Genomic DNA, 12,465 nt, shown 5'->3' on the forward strand with positions numbered 1-12,465 from the left:
GCATGGCCTAAGGCCTTAGGTGTTTAACTCCTTTGATTGCCTTTGACCGATGATTATTTTTAATCTATTATAGGAGTAATTGAGCCAATTTTAAAGAATAGCGGTCCTATCACTTGGAGTGCTCATGGTCGCAATGCTACTAGTCTATACACTTGGAGAGGTGTTCGAGCAAATAATAAACTGGAAGTTCCATACATCATAGAGCAAACCCAATCCTTACATATACCTATTACTGATTATATGTCAGCTTCTCCGACTTCGTAGAATGCATCTCATGCCCTAGCACCCATCAATACTCCAAATAATGTACACAAAGTCCTCAATGCTATTAGATGATGCTTCGAGTGTTAGAAGGAGCGAGATAAAGTTCTGCGGGGAGGAAATAATACCTTGGATCACTTTAAGAGATTGAGACTCTCAGTTTTTAAGGGCAAACCAGATCCAATCTTTGCTAAATATTAGATTCGTCAAGTAGAGAAGACATTAGAAGCTATTGAATGTAAGGAAAATCAGAAGGTGCCTTACGCTTCTTTTATTTTGGAAGGGAAAATAGACACTTGGTGGACCTAAACAAGGAGGTTGTTATAGGCTAGAGGTGTTGAATCTCGGATTTTGATGATGAAATCAATTGATGAGTTTCGATATAATCTGCGTTTTGAGTGATGCAGGACTAACTTCGATTAGAAAAGGCAAATTGATTAAAGCAGGAAGAATTGGATGTTGGGCCAAAGTGAACATGTTAGAAGATTGGACGTTGGACCAGAGGATCAGTCGATGTGTCGGCAGAAGGCTTCGTGCCGTGAATTCGGGCATCGGGTCGAAGGATCGGACATTGCGCCAAGGAGATCGGAAGTTGCGGGAGTCAACATGCTGATTGGGCAATACGTCGAAGGATCAGATGAAGTGCTAGAAGAACCAATGATATACTGAAAAATATATGATTAAGTGCTTTGTAATAATTTTCCTAGATCGAGTTAGTTTAGGTCTAATTGAATCGGCATTGGGGTGAAATAATGTAACTCAATTATGAGCCAATTGGGCCTAAATTGGGAGTGATTTTGGGCCTATTAAGAGGCTCATTCAGTGACCCAAATGTTGGGTCAAGAGGTGTCACCATCGTAACAGGCGGTAGAATCATCTGTGAGTTGGAAAACTAAACAAACCTAGTCTCCGAGGCTGTCAGGCAATGGTACTGCCTAGTGATAGTGTGTCAGGTGGTGGTATCGCCAGACTGGGTGGTGGTACTATCCAATGTCAGGCTACAAGCGGTGGTACCATCCAATGTCAAGCTGTAGGCAATGGTACCGCTCGTACTCGGAAGACCCAAAAATTTAAATTTTTGGCTCCATGATTAAAATTGCTTTGACTTGAATTCAAGATTTGTATCAATATAACATATTGATAGGGGGAGTTTAGTTTAAACTCTGTTATCAATTGATTGTCATTATAAAAAAGGGGGAGATTGTTGAATCTCAGATTTTGATAATGAAATCAATTGATGAGTTTTGATCTAATCTACGTTTTGAGTGACGTAGGGCTAATTTCAATCAAAAAAGATAAATTGATATTGGGCCTAGAGGGTCAGACACATATGGTAAGCATTACGATGAGTAGAGGTTCGGATATGAAATATCCACCGGAGCTCCTATCTTATTAGATATCCAATAAGCCCCTGAATTATTGGATCTTCTTAATAAGATTCAATAAGAGCCCATGAGAGATTATTGGATAAAGATCTACTAATTTAAGAGACTTGGATAATTGGATGAGATCCAATACCCAATAGGGCAGGATCCATTATGGTTAAATTGATATGGGACCTCTATAATAGGAGGGAACTGGTGGTTCATAGGCTAGAGCTTTTTATTTGTCTTCTTCTATTCTCCACCTCTTCTCCATCTCAGAGCAGGCTTGGAGATTTGAGGAGCGTCATCGCAGCCCTGTTGTGTGGATCATCACTCGAGAGGAGGGCACTTGACCTCCTTCACCCTCTCTTAGATATTTGCAATGATTCAAGGATATACGATCTCCCTATGTAACACAATCTCTCACACACGTAGTTTTTTATTTCACGGATTCAAGGATATACGATCTCCCTATACATATACATATACATATATATATATATATATATATATATATATATATATATATATATATATATATATATATATATATATATGTCGAATAGGACGACAATCACAAGGAGTTGTGATCGACTAGAGTTGTCTACCTTTTCGGCTTAGTGTGATTGGTCAAGTCCCTCGAGATTACACTAAGACGATGATTGGATCCCGATCCCCACTAGAAGTCTACTGAAGACTTTCGTTTCACATCCTGAGGGTGTTGCATGACTTGCTAGTAAAATAGTGGGAGCATATTAAGATAGAAGTTCATATTTTGATTGTTTGTTTTTTACAAAATATGCATGTTATTCATTTCTACTGCATCCTTATTTTCAAAAAATATCGCATTCAAATCCCTTACATTGCATGCTTGATGTCAACCGCCTTACTAATCCAAATTATACGGATTGGCTCTGTAACTTGAGAATTGTTCTCACGGTGGAGATAATTGCGTACGTCCTTAATACAGTGATGCCTACGCCCGAGGAAGGGGTAAGCGAGGATGAGATCACTCACTACGTGAAGTACATTGATGACTCCACTCTTGCTCAATGCTACATATTGGGCTTTATGACTCCTGAGTTACAAAGAAAATATTAAAAGATGGACGTCAGATCCATTCTCCTATATGTCCTCAATTTGTTTGAGAAACATGGAAGGACTCAACGATATGAGATATCCAAGAGGCTTTTCCGCGCTAGGATGATTTAGGGGACACCAGTTCAGAACTATGTCTTAAAAATGATTGAGTGGATAGAGAAACTCACAGGTCTAGGAATGATCCTAGATGATTATGTGTGGACATTGTGCTTCAATCCCTACCAGATTATTCCTTTTCACAGTTTATAATGAATTTTAATATGAACAAGCTTGAGGTGACTCTCTCAGAACTCCCCAATATAATGAGGGAGGTAGAGAGCACTATCAAAAAGGAGAAGTCAGTTCTCTACACTAGTGAGACCAGAAAGAAAAGGAAAGCAGAAAAGTCCCTTAAGAAGGGCAAGGGCAAGGGCAGACCAGGTAAAGCAAAGGTTGCTAAGAAAAACCCAACAAAGGATAAATGTCAATACTTACACTATGGCAAAGATGGGCACCGGAAGAGGAACTACAAAGAGTATCTTGCAGAGAGGGCAAAACAGAAGCTTGGAGAAGCTTCAGGTACATTCATGATCAGTCTCCATTTGTCAAACTCTTATTATAACACATGAGTATTGGATACTGATAGTGCTTATCATATTTATAAGTCGTTGCAGGTTTTGACAAGGCCTACGAGATTGGTGAGAGACGAGATGGGCCTCAAGATGGGTAGTGGATCAAAAGTTGTTGTAGTTATTAGCGAGGTCACCCTACATCTGCCTGGTAGAGCTGTTATTATATTGGATGCATGTTATTTTATTCATTCTATTATTAAAAATATTATTTTTATTTCATGTTTGATAGTCAGTGGATATAAATTAGTTTTTGAGAACAATAGTTGTTTAATATTATTGGATGATGAGATCATCACGAGAGGAACATTGCATAATAGTTTATTTATGTTAGACACTACTCCATATATCATGAATGTAAGTGTATCTAAGAGGAAACGAGATGAGGTGAATAGTGCATACCTGTGATATTATAGGCTAGGTCATATCAATGAGGAAAATATTCAAAAGTTGTTAAATGATAAATATCTAGATCCATTCGACTATGAGTCATATGCAATCTACAAGCCTTGCTTTCATAGAAAACTGACCAATTCTTCATTTAGTAAAATTAGAGAAAGAGTCATTGAACTATTGAAACTCATATAGGGTGATGTATGTGGACCCATGTCAACTCATGTCATTGGTGGTTACTTCTATTTTATTACCTTTATTGATGATTTCTCAAGGTATAGACATGTGTACTTAATGAAGTATAAGTCTGAAGTCTTTGAAAAATTCAGAGAGTATAAGAATGAAGTAGAGAACCATACTAGAAAGAGTATCAAGATTATTCGATTAAATCGAGGAGCTGAGTACTTAAGTATAGAGTTTACCTAGTTCCTCAAGGACCATGAGATTCTATTCCAATGGACACCTCCTTATACACTTCAGCTTAATGGTATATCTGAAAGGAGAAATCATATGCTGTTAGACATGGTACAGTCCATGATGAGTTTCGTTGACCTACCCATCTCATTTTGGGGATATGCCCTAGAGACCGTAGCTTACCTTCTAAACAGAGTTCCAACTAAGTCGGTAGTATCTACACCATATGAGATATGAAAAGGGAAGAAGCCCGATCTTATTGTTGTTAAGATTTGGGGCTGCCCTGCCCATGTTAAAAGATACAACCCCGATAAGTTGGAATCAAGGACGGCACGATGCAAGTTCGTGGGATACAACCCAAAATGATTTTTGTCGGAATGGTTTTCGTTCAATCCCCTCTCCTCTACTCATTAAAGAAAAATGAAATAGTTTTCGTCAGAATCAAATTTTATCGTATGAAGATTTTCAAGCCGACGTAATTTTTTTACTGCACTAATTCACCCCTCCCCCCCCTTAGTGCCGCTCTTGATCCTAATAGGAGGTAATGTGGTGACTTGGGAGCAGTTTAAGGATGCATTTTATGAGCAGTTCTTTCCTAATTCAGTTCACATTAAAAAATAACAAGAGTTCCTCATCCACCAAGGAAGTATAACTATAATGGAAAATGATTATTATTTCACTAAGGTAGCTCAATTCTCTTCACATATTGCTTTTAATGAAAATTAAAGAGCTCGTCATTTCGAGAGGGGACTTCGATCATCAATTAGAAAGTCCATTACAGTATTGATTTTACCAATATATACTGAAGTGTTAAATCGAGCTTTGGTGATAGAGAAATTGGATAATGAACTATAACAAGCAAAGGATCGAAAGCAATATTTTAGTGTTGCACTATCTGTGTATGGGGAATTATATTCTAAACCCTTAAAAAAAGCAAGGGCAAATAGTTTTGGCATCAACATGTAGGAGCTCCTAGTAATCAAGTTATCATAAGATACTATTTATATGGGAAGACAAATTATGTTTTCACCTCATGCCCCATGAGATAGTGTGTATACTTTTATTGTCAACAACCAGAGCACATATTAAAGGACTACCCTTGGAAGCAATATGTCGAGCTCCACCCTAAACAATTGGACAACAATAACTAGGGCCTAGAGAGGGAGGTCAAGTGAGAGTTTATGCATTGACCCATCAAGATGTTGAAGCTTCAGGATCTATTATTAAAGATATTATCACACTCTGTGGTATGCTTGCATATGTGCTTATAGATTTTAGTTCTACATATTCTTTTATATCACCCTATTTTTGCTATAAAATTGCTTAAGAATCGTAAGATAATAAGTAATGCGTCAATGATAGTAACACCAGTTGAAAACTCTTTGATACTTAAATCAGATATATAGAAACTACATTATTACGATTGAAAGTCACGATTTGCTAATAGATCTTATTCTACTAGAATATCAAGATTTCGATGCTATCTTGGGTATGGACTGACTTTTAGCATACCATGCAAGTGTTGATTATTTTCAAAAGACTGTTACTTTCTTGCCCCTAGATACCACCTTTCAAGTTTATTAGGATTCAAGAAAATCTCTCTTCTATTATTTCAGCCTGAGTGTTATCCAACTATTACTGAAAGGATGTCAGGGGTACTTAGCTTTCATTTCTAGAGAAGAGTCTAAGAAGCTAGTATTAAAGGACATCCCTATTGTACGAGATTTTTCAGATATTTTTCCTGAAGATCTACTTGCATTGCTACCAAATAGGCTGATTGAATTTACAATTGATCTTCTACCTAGCACTGCACATATAGAATGACATTAATTGAGTTGGAGAAGTTAAAGAAACAGATTCAAGAGCTTTTGGAAATGCTTTTTATTTGACTTAGTGTATCATCTTGGAGTGCTATTGTCCTATTTGTGAAGAAGAAAGATCCATGCGGCTATGCATCAATTATAGACAACTCAACCAAGTGACCATAAAAAATAAATATCCCCTGCCCCAAATAGATGACTTATTTGATCAACTTCAAAGTACTCAAGTATACTTGAAAATTGATTTAAGATCCGAGTATCATCAACTAAAGATAAGGGAATGAGATATATAGAAAACTACTTTTAGTATAAGATATGATCATTATGAATTTCTAGTAGTGCCCTTTGGACTTACAAATATACCGACTATCTTCATAGATCTTATGAATAGAGTATTCTACTATTATCTTGATAAATTTATATTTATGTCCATTGATGATATCTTGATCTACTCCCAAAGCAAGGCAGAATATGAATACCATCTTAAGATAATCCTGAAAGTCTTAAGATAAGAGAAACTATATGCCAAATTAAACAAGTACAATTTTTAGCTCATTGAAGTTATGTTTCTCAGTAATTTTGAGTGTTGGTATATCTGTTGACCCTTACAAAATTGAAGATGTGATAAAATGGAATTAACCTTCTAATGTTTCAGAGATTAGAAACTTCTTGGGTTTGGTTAGATATTATAAAAGATTCATAGAAGGCTTTTCAAAAATAGCAGAACCCTAAACCAGGTTGACATAAAAGAATATAAAGTTCGTATGGGATGATAAATGTCAATGAAATTTTCAAGAATTAAAGAAGAAATTAACCAGTGCTCCTATCTTGGTGATTCCTTCAGGGGGAAAAAGTTTTGTCGTATATAGTGATGCCTCACTATAAAGGCTTGGTTGTGTTCTAAGGCAAAATGAGAGGATAGTTACTTTTGCATTTAGGCAATTAAAGCCTAATAAGAAAAACTATCCTACTCATGACTTAAAGCTAGCAGATATCATTTTTATACTAAAAATTTGGAGGCATTATCTCTATGGATAAATGAAATCTTTATAGATTATTAGAGTCTCAAATATATTTTTACATAGAAAGATTTAAATATAAGACAAAGAAGATAGTTGGACTTTCAAAGGATTATGATTTTAATATCAACTACCATCCTGGGAAGGCTAATATAGTTATTGATGCCTTAAGTAGAAATGCTTCTAGTCTTGCAATCTATATGAATATTCAAAGGAATTCTATAACGATAGAGTGATAGACTGACAATTTAAACTTTTATCGGAGACAAATAAATGTTTTCTTGTTTGTTTGATGGCACAATCATATTTGGTAGAAAAGGTTAAAGAAGGTAAGAAGGAAGATGCATATCTTCATATGATAGTTAAGGAGATAACTTAAGAATCTAGACATGAATTCCTTTAAGTCGAAGATGGTTCTATTACACTCCACAACTGACTTTGTGTTTCTAAAAGCCATCCAGTAAAGATGCAATTATTGGAGGAGGCGCCCAAATCAAAATTTAATATCCATTCAGGGACTACCAAGATGTATCAGGATTTATGCCAAAACTACTAGTGGTATGGTATGAAGAGAGATATAGTAAAGTTTGTTTCTAAATATCTGATATGCCAATAGGTGAAGGCAAAACATCGAGTACCTATGGAAAAATTACAAAGGATTTCGATTTCTTAATAGAAATAGGAGCAAGTCACTATGGATTTTTTGTCAGGATTATCCAAGACTGCAAAAGGATATGACAGAATTTGGGTAGTAATAGATAGACTTACTAAACCTGCTCACTTTCTTCCTATTAATAAGAAGTATTTATTTGATAAATTAGTAAGCTTATATATTAAGGAGATTATTCAATATCATAAGGTGTCAGTAAGCATTATCTCAAATAGAGATCTAAGGTTCACCTCTAAGTTTCGGGGAAGTCTACAAAAATCTTTAGGCACATAATTAAAGTTCAGTTAAGCTTTTCACCCCTAACCTAATAGTCAATCTGAAAGGACAATACAAACTATTGAAGACATCTTAAGAACATATGCTTTAGACTTTGGTGGAAGTTAGGATATACATTTATACCTAATTGAGTTTTCTTACAATAATAATTACCACTCTAGTATACAGATGGCCCAATTTGAAGCTCTTTATTGAGGAAAGTGTAGATCACCTATATATTGGGATGAGGTAGGAGAACGAAAGCTTTTGAGACCTAAATTAATTCAAAAAGATATTTATAATATTTGAATTATACGTCAAAAATTATTAACAACTCAAAGTTGCCAGAAAAGTTATGCAGATGGAAGGCAAAGAAATATAAAGTTTGAAGTTGGTGAGCACATCTTTTTGAAAGTGTTAACAACCAAGGGAGTCATGAGGTTTGGTCAAAGGGGGAAGTTAGCCCCTAGATTTATTAGCCTATTTGAGATCTTATAAAAAGTCGGGCTTGTGGCATACCGGTTGGCATTACCTTTAGTTTTGGCTGGCATCCATGATGTATTTTCACGTATCTATACTTCATAGATATATCAGTGATCCATCACATGACATATTTTATTAACTTCTATGATGTAACTTTTATAGAATAACCAACTTTGGAAAGGAAAGAAATGTTATAAGGAATAAAATAATATATTTGATAAAGATTTATTGGCAATACCATTTAGACCAAGAGGCAACGTAGGAAAGAGAATAAGATATTGTTGGAAAATCCTTGGGGGCGACATCATATGCGCAGCGGAAGAACAAGAAAAACAAAATCCCCAATTCCCAAAGAGATGTTCGTCGTCGTGCGAAGATTGGTACGCAAAAATCCGTGAAATATGAAACTGCATATAGAGTAGATTGTGTTACCTAGGGAGATCGTATATCCCTGTTTCCTTGTATATCCTTAGGAGAGGGTGAAGGAGGTCAAGCGTCCTCCTCTCTAGCGGTGATCCACACAACAGGGTTGCGACGACGCTCCTCAAAAACTCCAGACCTACTCTGAGGTGGAGATGGAGAGGAGAAAAGGAAAAAGGTAAACAAAAGCTCTCTAGCCCATGGGGCTTTGAATCCCTCCTATTTATAGAGGTCCCCTGTCAAACCCTAATGGGTCCTCCCCTAGTGGGTATTGGATCTGCATCCAATAAGACAAGGGCTCCGTTGGATATCTCATATCCGAACCTCTATTCATCGCAATGCCTACCATATATGTGTGACCCTCTAGGCCCAATATCGAGCTGGCCGTGAGTCATACCTGTCAGAACTCCTTCTAACTCAGTGAATTATTATCTTTGTAATAATTCACTCGACTCATCGACTACGGACGTACTAGGCCACTACACCGTAGTCCCCAGACGATATAGGGGAATCCAATCCATTGGACATGTCTGTCCTCAGTTACCGTGTACCTATAGTCCCTCATCCATCTAATATACCAGAGACCGTATATCGAGCATGGTGTTGTCAGACCCACACGGTTTCTTCTCGAGTCTCGCTCTAATCGGATTCTCCCGGAGAACTCTTTCTCTCACAACCCGAATGACCCTGGCCAGGGATTTGTCTGAGCAAGAACACATGGGATATTCCTCTCATGACGCCGAGAATGGATGATCCTCTATCGACACTCAATAGCCCTCGTAAGGTCGACTACCACTCCCAATGACCAGTTGTACTAGATCTGGGACAACCAAACCTATAAGTCTGGTATCAAAGAGTGGAGCACTCATACAGGACATCATTGGTGTCTCAAGTCTAAGGACCAGATACACCACTAGGACTACGGAATCGCTGTCTGACAATAAGGCATCATCAACCATCCAACATTCCGTAAGCGGATCAATCAGTGAACTCATTCTCCAATGAGCACATGTACTGTATCCCTAGTGTCCCCACACAAGCAGCTATGAGACCAGCTGCATCCATCATATGGACGGGTATACAGCACACCAGTCTGTCCGGTTATCACGATATCCCTCTCGAGTAACCTATGACCAAGATTATTTAGGATATGTGTTTAAATGTGAATCAATCTCATTATCGTGATCTCATCACGATCCAATTCCCATTGCACAAATCCAAGGACATCATAATATATGTATGTATTTATGCAATAGTTATAAAGTGATATATGCCAAAATATAATAAGCAAAAAGATTCTATATTAAGTCACACGTGTCATCACTCACGTGATTGGCTTGCTGGGCACCTATGACTAGCAGATATACGAGAGTAATATCCTCATTTATTCTACTAAGGTATGCTAAATTTGGGGACCAAATTTTTTTTAGGAGGGGAGAAATGTAATCAAATCAAATATTTAATTTAGGAATCAACTTTTATTTCCTTACTTGCCATTGGAATTAGGAAATGACTATTAAGCATTCCAAATACAATGATATCACATTTGTTAGTATATTAAATAAAAAATAATTTATATGAAATAAATATAAAAATTAAGGAGAACTTTCTTTAATAGAGGCTCATATCCTCCTATTTAAGGGAAGAAATTTCTTTCCTTCGTTCCTCACTAGTCGAACTCAACAATGGGAGGAACAAGGAGTTACATTATATTGAGGAGAGATAGGTTTCCCTACCTTTTTGAAAAAAAAAAATATTTTATTTTTATTTTAATTCCTTAAATGTAAAAATTTTTGTAGTTTAAAAATATTTATCAATCCTTTTAATGTCAGAATATTTATTGTTGGATTAAAATATATTATCTAAAGTTTTAAGGGATTGTTCAATCCTCTTTAAAAGTTTTTATTTTAGATTTAAACATATTAAAATTATATATATTTTATGTATTAAATACATAATATCTGATTTTTCATATTTGGATTAAGAATATTATTTTCTTATATTGTATTATCGTTTACCTTTTAATCTTATCCGGATTAAAATATACTATAAGTAGTTCAAAAAATATTTTTTAATCCTTTAAATGTTTTTTTTATTGTTAGATTCTAATATATTATTTGAAAAATTTTGATCCCTTTTAAGCTTTAGAATTTTATTGTTTGATTAGATTATGTTGAAATTATGCATATATTATATGTATTGAAAGTATGATTTTTAATTCTTTTTGAATTACAAATATCATTTCCTTGTATTGAATTTTATATTTCAATCTTATTCTTTAATTTATGTTTTAATGTATTATGGTCGGTCAATATATATTGTTATAATTTGATATTGATGAAATTAGATATGAATATGGTTAAAATAGCTCGCAAGCTATACCTAATCCATTGGTCAGGTTACAACCCACTAGCTAGGCTAAATCAATAGACCAGGCCCAGCTTGTAGGCTAGACTCAACTCGCGGGTCAAGCCCTAGCCCGTAGGCTAACCCAGCCTAGCCCAACATAGGCAGTCATGTGCAATGCATATGATCAATCCGTGGGCTAAGGTTGGTCCAACCTAATATGATGCATGCACAATCATGTGCAATGCACTAAACTAGTATATGAGGTGGCCTAGCTTAGCCTAGCCCAATATTATTGTTGGATTTGAGCTCAAATATTGATTGAACTAAACCAAACTTAATTAGTCTAGATCGATTTAGATTCTGAATTGATTGACTTATTCAAGTCAGTTTTACCTAATTTGAACCTAATTTAGTCCAAATTATACTAATATATGGTAGTTCCAGATCAATTAAATGAGGATTAAAGATCGGTTCAACTAGGTTGTAGTTAAATCGAGTTTAATCTGATCGATTGAACTATGGTTTAAGTAAATTGAGGCTATTGATAGTATTTGACATGAATAATGTTTAAAAGAGATATTTTTGGTATATTATTTCATCGTGATGTAGACATGACCAGTATGAGATAGTGTTATTATCCTACTAAGGGCAAGTAGGGTAATTCCCTTCGGGGATTAGTAGGCCGTCGGATGTGGCAGTTGGATGGTATCTTCATTTGCTGTTGGGAAGAACATATCCCCACTTTAGCGTGTGAGGGACACCACTCCATCCGTTGTTGAGAGAGCGATATGAGTTTGCTTCCATCCGTTGTTGGGGGAGTACTCTTTCGGGTATTTTATATACATCAATGAGATTATTGATTTTTATCATGTTTTATTTTGAGTTAACTTTTGGGTTCCTACTTAGTATTACTGATTTATCTTTATTTTTAATTTTCAGAACAACCTCCTACTAGCACTAAATTGAATTCCAACGAAGAATGGACATTCCTCTACCACTACGTAGAGCCACTTAGATGATTCATTGAGTTAACATCACTATATTTATTTTTTAACTTATTTAACAAATAAATAAATTATAATAAAATATTTATAAATTATGAATAAATTGATGTGTAGAAAGATGTGATCCCGAAAAAAAAAATCACACCCTATATTAAGTATTAATTTTGTTATTTTATAAGTTCTTACGCTAAAATTTTTTTTATTAGGTATAGTCATGACTTCGTCTCTTCTTGCTAATACTCATCATCCTTAAATTGCAATCAAAGTTTATAATTAATAAAATAAATGTTACTCGAGAGAATTT

Source organism: Musa acuminata, chromosome BXJ2-9 (assembly GCF_036884655.1).
Source record: "Musa acuminata AAA Group cultivar baxijiao chromosome BXJ2-9, Cavendish_Baxijiao_AAA, whole genome shotgun sequence".
NCBI classification, from domain to species: Eukaryota; Viridiplantae; Streptophyta; class Magnoliopsida; order Zingiberales; family Musaceae; genus Musa; species Musa acuminata.